Below are 12,675 nucleotides of genomic sequence, written 5' to 3' on the forward strand. Positions count from 1 at the left end.
CACCACCCCCATATTTAATAGGGAAGGAAATTAAGGCTCAAACAAGGCTTGCCCAAGGCTGCACGACTGGTTAGTGCCACACCCCCACCCCCCCCCCCCGCCATCTCACTATTTCCTGTGAATACTAAATGAACCTAATAGATTTTATTTCACAAACATTGGAATGAAAGTCCTCAAATTGCTTGACATTCACACTGGGAAACATCCAACATGACCAACATAGGGCTTGGAATACAATAATAGTTCCCATTTTACTCTGCCAGTAGATACCAGGGAGTAGCTCCACAGTGTTACAGTTGGGACTCCAGGTATACAGCCTTGGCACATGGGAAGGTGGGACAGAGGATAGAGCTCTGAACTTAGAGACAGGAAAACCCAAGTTCAAATCCTGTCTCAGACACTTGCTAGCTGTGCGACCCTGGGAAATTCACTTAACCCATCTCTGTGCCTTATTTTCCTCATGTGTAAAATGAGATTAGTAAGAGCACCTACATCCCAGAGTTGTTATAAGGTACAAAAGAGATAATATTGTAAAGTACTTGGCACATAGTAAGCACTTTAAAAATGTTTGTTTCCTTCCCTATGCCCCTTCCCATACATAATCTTTGTTGGGAAGGGCTATCAGAAGAGTATTTCTCTGCTTCTCACTTCCTCTTCCATCTAAACACATCAGTTTACCTGCTCTTCCCTGTAAGCTCAGGGCTGTCCACACCCTGGCATTGGTTTCCACCTTGGCAGGAAGCCTATGTATAACCATAGAAAGACTTTGTGTTTTGATCATGGCAACAGCAAGTGATAGAAAAGTGGGCACAACTATAGGGGAAAATCCAGAGACTGATGGGAAAAATCTTTCTCCTCCTGAAATGACTAAGCGAGAGTCTCTTTAGTACCGAAGATAAAGTTTTCCACATTATGGAGGGGAAAAAGGCCAAGAACCCATTTCAGTAAACATTTATTCAACAGATATTCATTCGTCCCCCAACTGTGGGCCAGGCATGAGCTAGGAATGTAAAGAAAAAGACAAAACCTCAAGAAGCTTATATTTGATCTACAAGGTTTCATGCCACTGAAATCACAAAACCTTCCCATCTACCTTCCTTCTTCTTCAGTTGACTCATTTCTGAGCCAAGGAACCCACTTGTAAGTTCAAAATTATTGAGATCAGCTTGGGTATGGTATCATGGAAAGGATGTAGGGCTGAGAATCAGGGTGGTCTAGTTTCCACCTCTGCTACAAACTAGCCTTGTTACCTTGGGCGAGCTGTCACTCCTTAGGTTCCTAGGCTTTAGGTCAGGAAGAAACCCTGCAGATGATCTAGTCTCATTTCCCCTTTTTATACCAGGGGAAATCAGCCCACAGGAGTTAAATGACTTGCCCCTGCTGTACTCAACAAGTGACTAAGCTGAGGTTCTTTGGCATCATCAGGTCCAGAGCTCTTTCCACTATAGGCAGCTAGATGGCCAGTAGATAGAGTATTGGACTTGGATTAAAATCCTGCTTCAGACACTAGTTATGGGACCTTGGGCAAATCACATAACCTCTCTCTGCCTCAGTTTGCTTCTCTGTAATATGGGGATAATAATCACAGCACCTACCTCCCAGGGTTGTTGCGAAGGATCAAATGAGACAACGCAGGTGAAGTGTTTTACAAACATTTGGTAGTTCAGTCATGTCTGATTCCATGATCCCTTTTGGAGATTTTCTTGGCAAAGATACTGGAGTGGTTTGCTATTTCCTTCTCCAGATCATTTGACAGGTGAGGAAACTGAGGCAAACAGGGTTAAGTGACTTGCCTAGAACCACACATCTAGTAAGTGTCAGAAGCCAAATCTGAACCCAGAAAGATGAGTCTTCCCAACTCCAGGTACTTTATCCACTGTGCCACCATTTAAGTGCTGATATACCACACTCCTCCCTGGGCCTCGGTCTTCTATCCTGAAAAGTTAGAGGCTTGGACTTAATGACCCCTAGGTTCCCTTCTAGGTCTTATAGTGTATAGCTTTAAATAGTGAATGAAATCATAGAAATAGTTCATGGTCTCAAAATGGCAGAGTTGAGATGTTGCAGGAAATACCTTCGGGCACTGACTCGGCAACTATTCACTTGAACAGCAACAGAGATAATGTTTTTCTACGTAATGGGGAAAAGTCACAGGAAGTCATTTGACGTGTGTAGTTTCAATTCATTTTCTTTATTTAAAAAAATTGTACATCTTTTTCCTTTTTCTGTGTATGATTCAGCAGGCATGGTAAGAGGAAATAACCAGAAATATCATGGATTGGTCATCCTGCCTCAAGTGTTCTCTGCTCCAGATTGTCTTCCACTCAGCTGCCAGATGGACCTTTCTATTAAGGGGATGCCCATCCATTGGGGAATGGCTGAACAAGTTGTGGTATGTGAATGTAATGGAATACTATTATGCTATAAGAAATGATGAGCAGGTGAATTTCAGAAAAACCTGGAAAGACTTACATGAACTGATGCTAAAAGAAGTGAGCAGAACCAGGAGAACATTGTACACGGTAACAGCAACATTGTGTGACTATCATCTATGATAGACTTAGCTCTTCTCAGCAATTTAATGATCTAAGACAATTCCAAAAGACTCATGGTGGAAAATGCTATCCACATCCAGAGAAAGAACTATGGAGTCTGAATGCAGATCAAAACATACTATTTTCTCTTTTTTTGTTTTTTTCTTTCTCGTGGTTTTTCCCTTTTGTTCTGATTCTTCTTTCACAACATGGATGTAGAAACATGTTTAATATGATTGTATACATATAGCCTTTTTCAGATTGCTTGCCATCTTGGGGGTGGGGGATGGGAGGGAGGGAGAGAGGGAGGGAGGGAGAAAATAATTTTAGAACTCAAAATTTTATAAAAGTGAATGTTGGCAACTATCTTACATGCAACTGGAAAAAAATAAGATACTATTAAATGGGGAAAAAAACCAAAACAAATGGACCTTCCTGGAGTGGCTTGCCATTTGCTTCTCCAGCTCATTTGACAGATGAGGAAACTGAGGCAAACAAGGTTAAGTGACTCGATCAAGGTCCACAGAGCTAGTACGTGTCTGAGGCCAAGTTTGAACTCAGGAAGATGTCTTCCTGCCTCTAGGCCTAGCACTCCATCCACTTCACCACCTAGTTGCCCAATAAAAATACTAGCTATTAGTATTAATTACAGTTTGAACTCCAGCTATACTCATTCCCCTGAGCGTCAATCACTTTGCCATCATTTGCATTACTTACTTCATGTAAGTACTTAGTTTGTGTGCGTATTCATTGTTCCCAAGGAACTAACTGTCCCCCATTAACATTGATTCACCTAACACTGTGCTTTAACAGACTCAAATAAATGGTATTAAGCAAGAGATGCCTGTATTTCATCCATTGGGAGACCCAAGTTATTCTTGGAAATTCCAGGGACCCTGACAGACAGTATAGTGTAATGAAAAGACTGCTAGGCTTAGAGCCAGGAGCTCCAGTGTTTGTATGCCAGCTCTGATACTTGTTAGCAGTATGACCATAGACAAACCACCAAGTCAACAAGCATTTGTTAAATGTTTACTATGTACCAGGCACCTTGTTAAGTAGTGGGCATTCACACACGAGCAGAAAGACAGTCAGTCCCTGCCCTCAAGGAGCTAACTTTGTAATGTGGGAAGACAACACGTAAAAGGAAGGTGGAAAGCAGGAGAGGGAGAAGGAGGACAGAGGAAGTGGACACCGGGCTGGAGGGTACTTCCAGTGTGAGAAGTCTAGGAGGAGAGTGAACTGCCAGAGCGAAGAGATTTCTGTGCTGCTCATGATAGAGACAGTCCAGAGAGGCAGGGATAAACCCTGGCAAGGAACACTGCCTCCATGAACAAATACACAATGTTGTGTTTGGCATTAAAAGCCCTACATAACCTAGCCTCTGCCTACCTTTCCATTTACACCGCACTCCCTACCACATACTCTTGGATCCGATGACACTGGCCTCCTTGCTATTCCACAAACAAGACACTCCTCTCTCGGAGGTTTGGGTGTTCTCTCTGGCTGTCCCCCATGCCTACAATGTTCCCCCTCCTCTACTTACACTACTGACCCCACCTCCACCCCACCAACTCCCCAACCCCACTTTCTTTACATCCCAAACAACTCCTTTTCATTCCAGTGTCTTCCCTCTGCTAACTAGCTCCATTTATCCTGTCTATAGCTTGATATATGTATATATATATATGTATATATATATATGTATACATATATATATGTTTGCATATTAGATTGTAAATTGCTAGAAGGTAGGGATTGTCTTTTGCCTCTTTTATCAACCCCAGCACTTAGCCCAGTTCTTGATACATAATAAGTGCTTAGTAAATGTTTGCTGTTTGATAGATTAAAAGTCATTTAACCTCTCTGAGCCTCAGTTTCATCATCCGTGTCACTGAATCCCAAAGCCCATTGATATAAGACTCTCTCTTCATTGGTGGTCAATGCCTTGCAGTTGAAGAACTGCCCAGGGAGGGAGAAAGAAGTTTGCATTCTTCCAACTTGAGAGTCTTAAGGAAGGCTTCTTCAGTTTCTTCTGGGGCTATTGGCTTCTACCTTGGAGAGAGAAGATGGACAATGTCAACCACACTTCAGGTCGCTAAAGGGAAAATAAGACTGGGAAAGACATGAGAGGAGCTGACAGTCTCCATCATGTCCCTATCACCAGCTTACAACACTATAGACTGGGGAATTTTCCCTTCCCTTCCCTTCACTCTTGTATTGTGTGATAGATATTCTCCTATGTATAATTTCACTGATCTCGATTTTACTACCTACTTGAATAGATGTCTTTCTTGTTCTATATGTATTCATTGAGGAACTTGTATTTGGTGGGAAAGGGGTCAAGTTTTGGATATAAAGTTTGGGATCCTGCTTCCTCCCCCCCCAAAATGAACATTGACCAGAAGTTTAACTTGAACCTGAAAACCACATCCTAGACTAACAATATTTAAGGGAACAGACGGATATAATTCTAGGCCTATTCTCTCTGAAGAGAGTGGAGGGACCAAGCTTCTGGCCCCAAGCTCCTGCTTCTCCCTCCTGACAGGAATTAAAGTCTCTCTTGAAGAAGGGTTGGGGGAGAAGAGACCAGGAATATGCATTCTGCCACAGGATACATGTGGGGGACAGCCCCTGCTACACATAATATGAGTGTAATAAAAGACTCATAGAATTTTAGAATACTTATGCTAACACAATTTACAAAGTTGTTCTGAGAAAAGAGCTTTGTAAATTTAGAGGTATATAAATATGATTAATTATATAGAGATTCTGATCTCTTGGTCTGATCTGGCTACTCTAAACTCCCCTTAATGAGTGACTTACAAATTTTATGTAGTGACACCCATCCCTTTTTTAAATGTGATATCCCCAACACTTTTCAAAAAACAACCCACACAATAATCTTCTTAACTCATATTTTGTTAAAATAAAATTTAAAATATGTTTCTGTATTTCTGCTACTTAAAATATCTCTGCAGTTTCAGCCTTTGCAATTTCAGCGGCTTCTATAGATTTTCTTCTTCAAACCAGTTATATATTTATCCATCATGAAGTGGTATTTTAAAAAAACAGTAGCAGAGGAAGTACAGTGTGTGGGATTCAGGGAGATCCTTAGAATCAGGAAGACCTGGGCTCAAGTCCCCTTGCCATACATACTGGCTGCGTGACCTTGGGCAAATCACTCAACCTCTCAGTTCTCTAGGCAGCTCTCTAGTCAAGACTATAATTTGCAAAGAAAGTCCTGACTAGTATTATCAGAGGGAGCTCCTTAATGGAGAGCTCCCTGTATTAATGAAGTCACAAGTCTGGTCCAAAATGGAAAAAAAAAATGGCAATAACAATTTTATTTAAGAAAATTACATTAATATGTAATTATTGAGAATTTTATGCAATTGTCTATAGCGAGTTATTTTGTAAGCTGAAGTGTTTTTTTAAACCAGCTTATTATATATTGCAATTAACCAAAATGAACGATGTTGAGCAACATAACAGAATCATGATGCTTTCAGCCCATATGCGTTTCAGAGGTCAGGAATGCATATTGGCAATCAAAAACTGACAGGTACATTTGACTCATAGTTTACCCACTTCACATTGAGGTGCCTAAATTGCATGACAGTACAACTCATACATGTTCTGAGACTACACCAACTGACAGAAGTGGTGACAGATCTTGCCTGTATGGAGATTCAACAGGAGTCGGACTCAAATTTGACCTGTCTCAAGTTTGACTTCATTTGCACATTGGTTGTTGTTCAGTCAGTTGTGTCCAACTCTCCATGACCCCATTTGAAGTTTTCTTGGCAAAGATACTCCTTCTCCAGCTCGTTTTACAGATAAGGAAACTGAAGCAAACAGGGTTAAGTCTCGGGCTGGATTTGAACTCAGGTCTTCCTGACTCCAGGCCCAGCCCTCTATCCATCCCACCACCTAGTTGCTTCCATTTGCACATGTATCAAATAACCACTGCTATACTTACTATTAGAGTGAACTTTCCTTGTTAGTCTCACTTTCGTTTACTTTGATTTTAACTTTGCTTTTAGTGAAAAAAGTGGTTGTCACTGTTAGGCATAAGGTTGCTGCCAGAGAGTCTCTATACACACCAAAATATTTATTGCGGTATTTACCACAAAGTAGGTGTCCATTGATTGAAGAACGGCTAAGCAAATTGTGGTAGTACATATAATGGAATATTACTGGGCTGCAAGAAACAAGGAATCTGATGAAATCAGAGAAGAATGGAAAGACTCACATGAACTGATGAAAAGTGAAGTGGAGCCAGGAAAATATATACATAATGACTACAACAATTTAAACAGAAACACCAACCGCCACAAAATGATCAAAATGTTGCAAAACTATGAAGAAACAACTTGGCCCCAAAGGTGAGATATCAGAAGTCACTGCTCTCTCCACCCGCACTGCTTTGTAGAGGTTTGGGAATGAGGTTCTATGGGTGTGAAACATTGTACATAATGTCAATTTTTTTCAATATACTGATAGGTTTTAGTGGATCTTTTTTTCTATTCTTTTATTTGTTAGGAGGGATGGATGTGTGGGTGAGATACAGGGGGAAAGTTAAGTGATTGAAAACAAAAATCTATTTGAAAAAAGTGAGTCAGAGTTGTCCTCAAAAATATGTAATAATTTTGGTAATTGTTTTAACCCTGCTCTTCACCCCCCAGAATCTTATGCCCCTGCAGTGGTGCATGGCTCCCCAAGGTTGTGAAATTCCATCTTATGGTCTTATGGGTAGAGTAGTGTCATGGAAACAACGGATTTGGGCCAGATGATCTAATTTGAATCTGGAATTTTCTACCTGGGTGATTTGGGGCATATAAATCACTTAACCTCTAGACGCCTCAATCTTCTCATGCAGAAGTAGGGCAGTTCAAAGCCCGGAGGGCTTGTTGTAAATATAATAAAGGTGTCAGTATTAGCCAGGAGGGAGACAATGACCTTACCCTCTCAGCTTAGCTTTTGCCCTTGCTCAGACTCTTTTGAGTGGCAAGACTAGACAGATTTGGGAGATCCTAAAGAAACCATGGTGCCTCAGCCTCAGACAGCCTTTTGCACTGTATTGTGAAGTAGCCTTTAAAATTATTCACATAGGATGCATGCACAGAGTGGATAGGAGTTAAAGGGAATATTCTCACCCTAAATCAGGTAGAGAATTAGAACAGAGAAATTGATCCTGCTAGCAAGAAAGAAGTAAGACAGGCTAAATGCCTGCAGGCTTCAATTAGTTGGCTGGATAACCAAATACACCTCTTCCCTCAGGGCAGAGAGTGAGGGACTGCTAGGACAGAATGTTATGTACATTGCTTGTCAAACAAGGTTTGTTTATTGGATGTCTTTCCTTAATTGTTTCCTTGGTCAAATGTGCAGCTTCAATCTGGATTGAGGGATAATAGCTATATTATGAAAACAAAGTACATCAACAAAGTGTGTTTTTAGACAGTTAAAAGAAAAATCAAATAAGAAAACAACTAATTGACTCTGATATTTTGAAATAAATACTGTGTCTAGAATAATAGAGGCATCTAGATGATAGATAGACTGCTGGGCCTGAAGTCAGGAAAACTCTTCTGCCTAAGTTCAAATCCAGCCTCAGACACTTAGCAACTGCGTGATCCTGGGCGAACCACTTAATCCTCTTTCCCTCAGTTTCCTTGTCTGTAAAATGAACTAGAGAAGGAAATGGCAAACCATTCCAGATCTCTGCCACGAAAACCCCAAATGGGGTCAGGAAGAGTCAGATACAACTAAAACAACTGCAGTAGTAGTAGTAGTAAGAATAAGTAGCTGACTGGCTATTTTTCATTCTAAAAGAATGTAGACCTTAGAGGTGAAGACCACGAAAACCTGTAGATCCTTTTCCTTTATGGAGAGAAGTATGCTAAGTTGTTCGTTCCTAGTCTGATTATTAGATGTGTGAGAAGACCTGCTGAATAGTAGAAGCTTAGGATCTGGGGGCTAAGCTGAAACAGAGATGACACAACCCACTCCTCATCTTACGTGGAAGAGGTAGCACCTCCCCTAAGGATTCCGGGTAAAACCTAGCAAAGGTGGAGGGGAGTGGGCAGAGAAAGGGGAGAGAGAAAAAGGTGAGGGAGAGAGACAGAGACATGGAGGGACAGAGACAGTGACGGAGAGAGACAGGGAGAAAAGACAGAAAGAGAGACAGACAGAGATGGAAAGGGAAAGAGGAGAGAGAGACAGACAGAGAGACAGAGAAACAGAGGAGGAGAAAGAGGTCAAGAGAGACAGAGGGAAGAGGAGAGACAGATGGAGAGACAGAGACAGGGAGAGGGAAGAGGAAAGGTAGGAAGAGAGAGGAGGGGGAGAGGTAAGTACGAGAAAGAGCAAGAGCAAGAGAGAGAGAGAGGGAGGGGTAGGAATCAAAGACTTGATACTCAGGCAGGAGGAGCCAAGAACTTCTTGTTCTTGTTTGTCTTTCATTTTTGAAGAGGACCAATGACATCATGGAGTGACATCTCGACTCGTGAGTGAATTGGATTTAAGTGAGGCCAAGGTGCACAAAGCCATCAGCCTCACTCTTCCAGTCATTGAAGTCTAGTGGCAAGACAAAAGTCAAGATGACCGGTGATGGCTGGTTTGTAGTGGACGACCTTGGCATCTTCAATGTCTGATCAAGCCTCAAGTGTTCCATAGTACTAATTCAGCTGCCTTGATGGCCCTTGGAACAAATTGTTCACATCCTCCCATTCTGCAGGGGGAAGTCTTCACATGCTTGGAGTAAACATCCCCCTAACCTGTCAGTTACTCTCAACCTGGTTCAACCTATTTGCAAAGAAGGTTTTGGTTTGTTTTTGGTTTGTTTTTTTTTTTTTTACCAGGGTGCTGTCACTGCACATGCTACAGCTTCTTGGAGCCACAAGTGAGAGTTGGGTGGCAGGTGGATACCAAAGGTGGATAAGCAGCCCTCAAAAGGTCTTGGCAAGCCCTCACCCCAGAGGGGCTAGTCCTCCCTGAACACCTCATACAACCAACGTGGAGCAACAGGGATACGATATAGTACCCAGGAACAGGCCCAGTGGGGAACAAGAGAGAGAAGTATGATGACATCACGAGAAGACACCCTACAACGTAGGAGATGTGAGTTACACCTCCACAAATATTCTCTACCCATGCGAACTCATGTGTGATCGTCATACATGCTCTTTCCATTAATAATATGTTAATTTATGAGAATCTTTGTCCTAGGTTTATGGAGGGTGGGGTGCTATGTTTTATTGCTTCTTTTCTTACTATGTTATTTCACTAAATGTCTTATGTTGAATATGTGCGTCCCCTGATTGACTAGTAGGAGTACACACATTGGTGGAGGCTCAAGATCTATGCTTTTGAGTAGAGCCGCAAAGCACCTTGATCATGGGCTAGATTTTCTGAGGCTCTTACCTGTAAGAATGGAGTGATCCAGATATTACATGAAGAATGAATAATAAATGGAGTAAATTATCTCCAAGATCCTTTCCTTCTCTAACAGTCATGAAAAATGATGGAGTTGGTCTATCTAGATGACCCCCAGCTTCAAATTCTAAATCCTGCATTCTTTAATTCAGCATTCTGAAGCTGGCATACCTTTTTTCAATTCTGTCCCTCATTTCTAGCTATAACCACAAGAGGGCCAGAAAACAAGTCTCCATGATCACCCCTCCCCCCTACCCTCCTCCTATTCTGGCCCTAATCACCTCACCCCACCCCACTCCACCCCTGAAGTTTTGTCCCAGAACCCTAGAAAAATATAAAGCCTTGAACTTGAGAGTGAAAGAAAATTCTGAGCTGAAAAAAAGATGCCGGATTTCTAGGTGACCTGGAAGAAGAGGAAGGTGAAGGAAAGATAAGTGTGTTTGCCCAGGGAAGACATTGTGCAGTAAACCATGATCTGATGCTAAGGGAGACAAATCTGGATCCTGAGCTGGGGCCTGCCAAGCCAAGAGACGGATAGAATCTTCCTGGAGGAGGTTGGGGTAGGGTGGGAGGGGAGAGGGCCATAGGGGAGATAAGATAAGGCATTTGGCCTCCCTGAGGGAAACAGGTAGATAGGCCTAAAAAAATCACTTTGGTAAAGGTGGGGAGGGGTAGAATCTTCCCCTTTCTCTCCATCTGCCATCCAGTCATAATCTGGCCCCCACATGAACTTCTTAACCTCCACATCAGACTACCTACTTCCTGTCAATACTTAGGCCAGTGTTGAAATCTTTTCTGTGCTGGGCTTGCCCCAACAATCAGTCACCCCTGGTTGCCCTTTCTGGGTTAGGACCTTCTTTCTGGAGAGCTTATCAACTATGCACAGGACCCAGAGCTGGAAGGACAGTTTATATCTCAGATCAGAATCTGAAAAAGTCTCCCGAGGCTGGAACAATGGACTAAAGTTAATCAAATTAAATTTAACCAGAATAAATGGGAAAATGTTTTGCATTTGTGTCCAAAACAAAACAAATTCCAGAAGGAAAAAGCATAACTTTGTTGTTTAATCATTTTTCCCCCAACTCTTTATAACCCCATTTCTTGGCAAAGATACTGGAGTGGTTAGCCATTTCCTTCTCCAGCTCATCTGACAGATGAGGAAACTGAGGCAAACAGGTTTAAACGACTTGCCCAACATCTCGCAGCTAGCAAATGTCTGAGGCTGGATTTGAACTTCCTAAGTCCAGGGCCTGCACTCCTCCACTGCTCTTCCTAGCTGCCTACCTGACTAGTAAGAGCAAGCATATTTGTGTGGACTCATGAACTATACTTTTGAGTGGGAGAGGGTGAAGAACACTTTGAATTCCAGTCCCAGCTCTACTACTGCCTAGCTGTGTAAGCCCAGGCAACCTCACCAGGCCCCAATTTCTGTAAAATTGGCCCCTGATCTGTAAAGAAGTAGAAGGGATCTCTAAGGTCCTTTCCAATTTTGCAACATCTCATAGTTTCACATTGCACATATTTAGAGCTACAAGAGACCTGAGGTCATCTACTCCAAGCCCCTCGTTTGTAAAATGAGGAAGCTAAAACCTAGTTCCGTTTTCTCCAAATCCTGTGCTTTCTGCCTTCTATACACCCCTCTCACCACAATCTCCTTGCCCCCTTGCAAAAGAGTGAGTAAACTCAAGGTGGGGAAGAATACTCTAGAAATATAGAGAAAGGGACTGGGCTAGTGACATTATTGTTATTGGGTTCTGCCAGAAGAGGAAACTCCTTCTTTTAATGCAGGGCAGTACCTTTCTCTGGATCTTGAATTAGAGAGCTGTCTAGATCAGTGGTCAAAGGTAAGTGACTTGCCCACAGTCACACAGACAGAAGTGGGACCTGAACCCAAATCTTCCTGGATCCAGGGCAGGCTCTCTATCTACTATACCACATTGGCTCTCAGAAAAAAAAATACATATACATATATATATATGTATTATATACATATATATATGTGTAACTATAGAGTTACTCTTTGTGAATAATGGACTTTTGGATCATGATAGCAATATGAAAGCCACTTCACTGTGGAAACCAGCCTTGGAGAATGTGAGTGAGGATAGGTATGGTCTCTGAATTTGGAGTATTTCAGTTCCAGCTCTTTCCCTCCAGGCTAGGCCAAGCCAGTCCAGGTGCCTATGTCTCTGGCTACAGACATGGGACAGGACTCTCTCAGAGAGCAAGGCAGGATATTCTCAGAGAAGCTTGTGAAAGAACTGGGCCTGAGCCCTGAACGGAGGGAGGAGGATAAAGAAACGGGGCAGATTCACCAGCCCCAGCATCTTTGCTCTTGGTCTCTGCACTGGGCGCCCTTTGCTATGCAGAATTTGAGAGCTGAAAGGGACCTCAGCAGCCATCTAGTTGAACTCAAACCTAAAAAGAATCTTGCACAACCTAATGAGTGTCTGTCCAGCCACTAGATGGCATAGTAGTTAGGGCACTAGGCAGAAAGATCAGAAAGACCAAAGTTCAAATTTGACCTCAGACACTTGTTAGCAGTGTGACCCTGGGCAAGTCACTTACCCCTTGAGTAGAACTAGGGAAGAAAATGGCAAACCACTACAGGATCTTTGCCAAGAAAACCCCACGGGGTTATGAAGAGTCGGACATGGCTGAACAACAACAAAGACCAGCTTCTCCTTGAAGATCACCAATGATG

Source organism: Trichosurus vulpecula, chromosome 3, assembly GCF_011100635.1.
Source record: "Trichosurus vulpecula isolate mTriVul1 chromosome 3, mTriVul1.pri, whole genome shotgun sequence".
NCBI lineage: Eukaryota > Metazoa > Chordata > Mammalia > Diprotodontia > Phalangeridae > Trichosurus > Trichosurus vulpecula.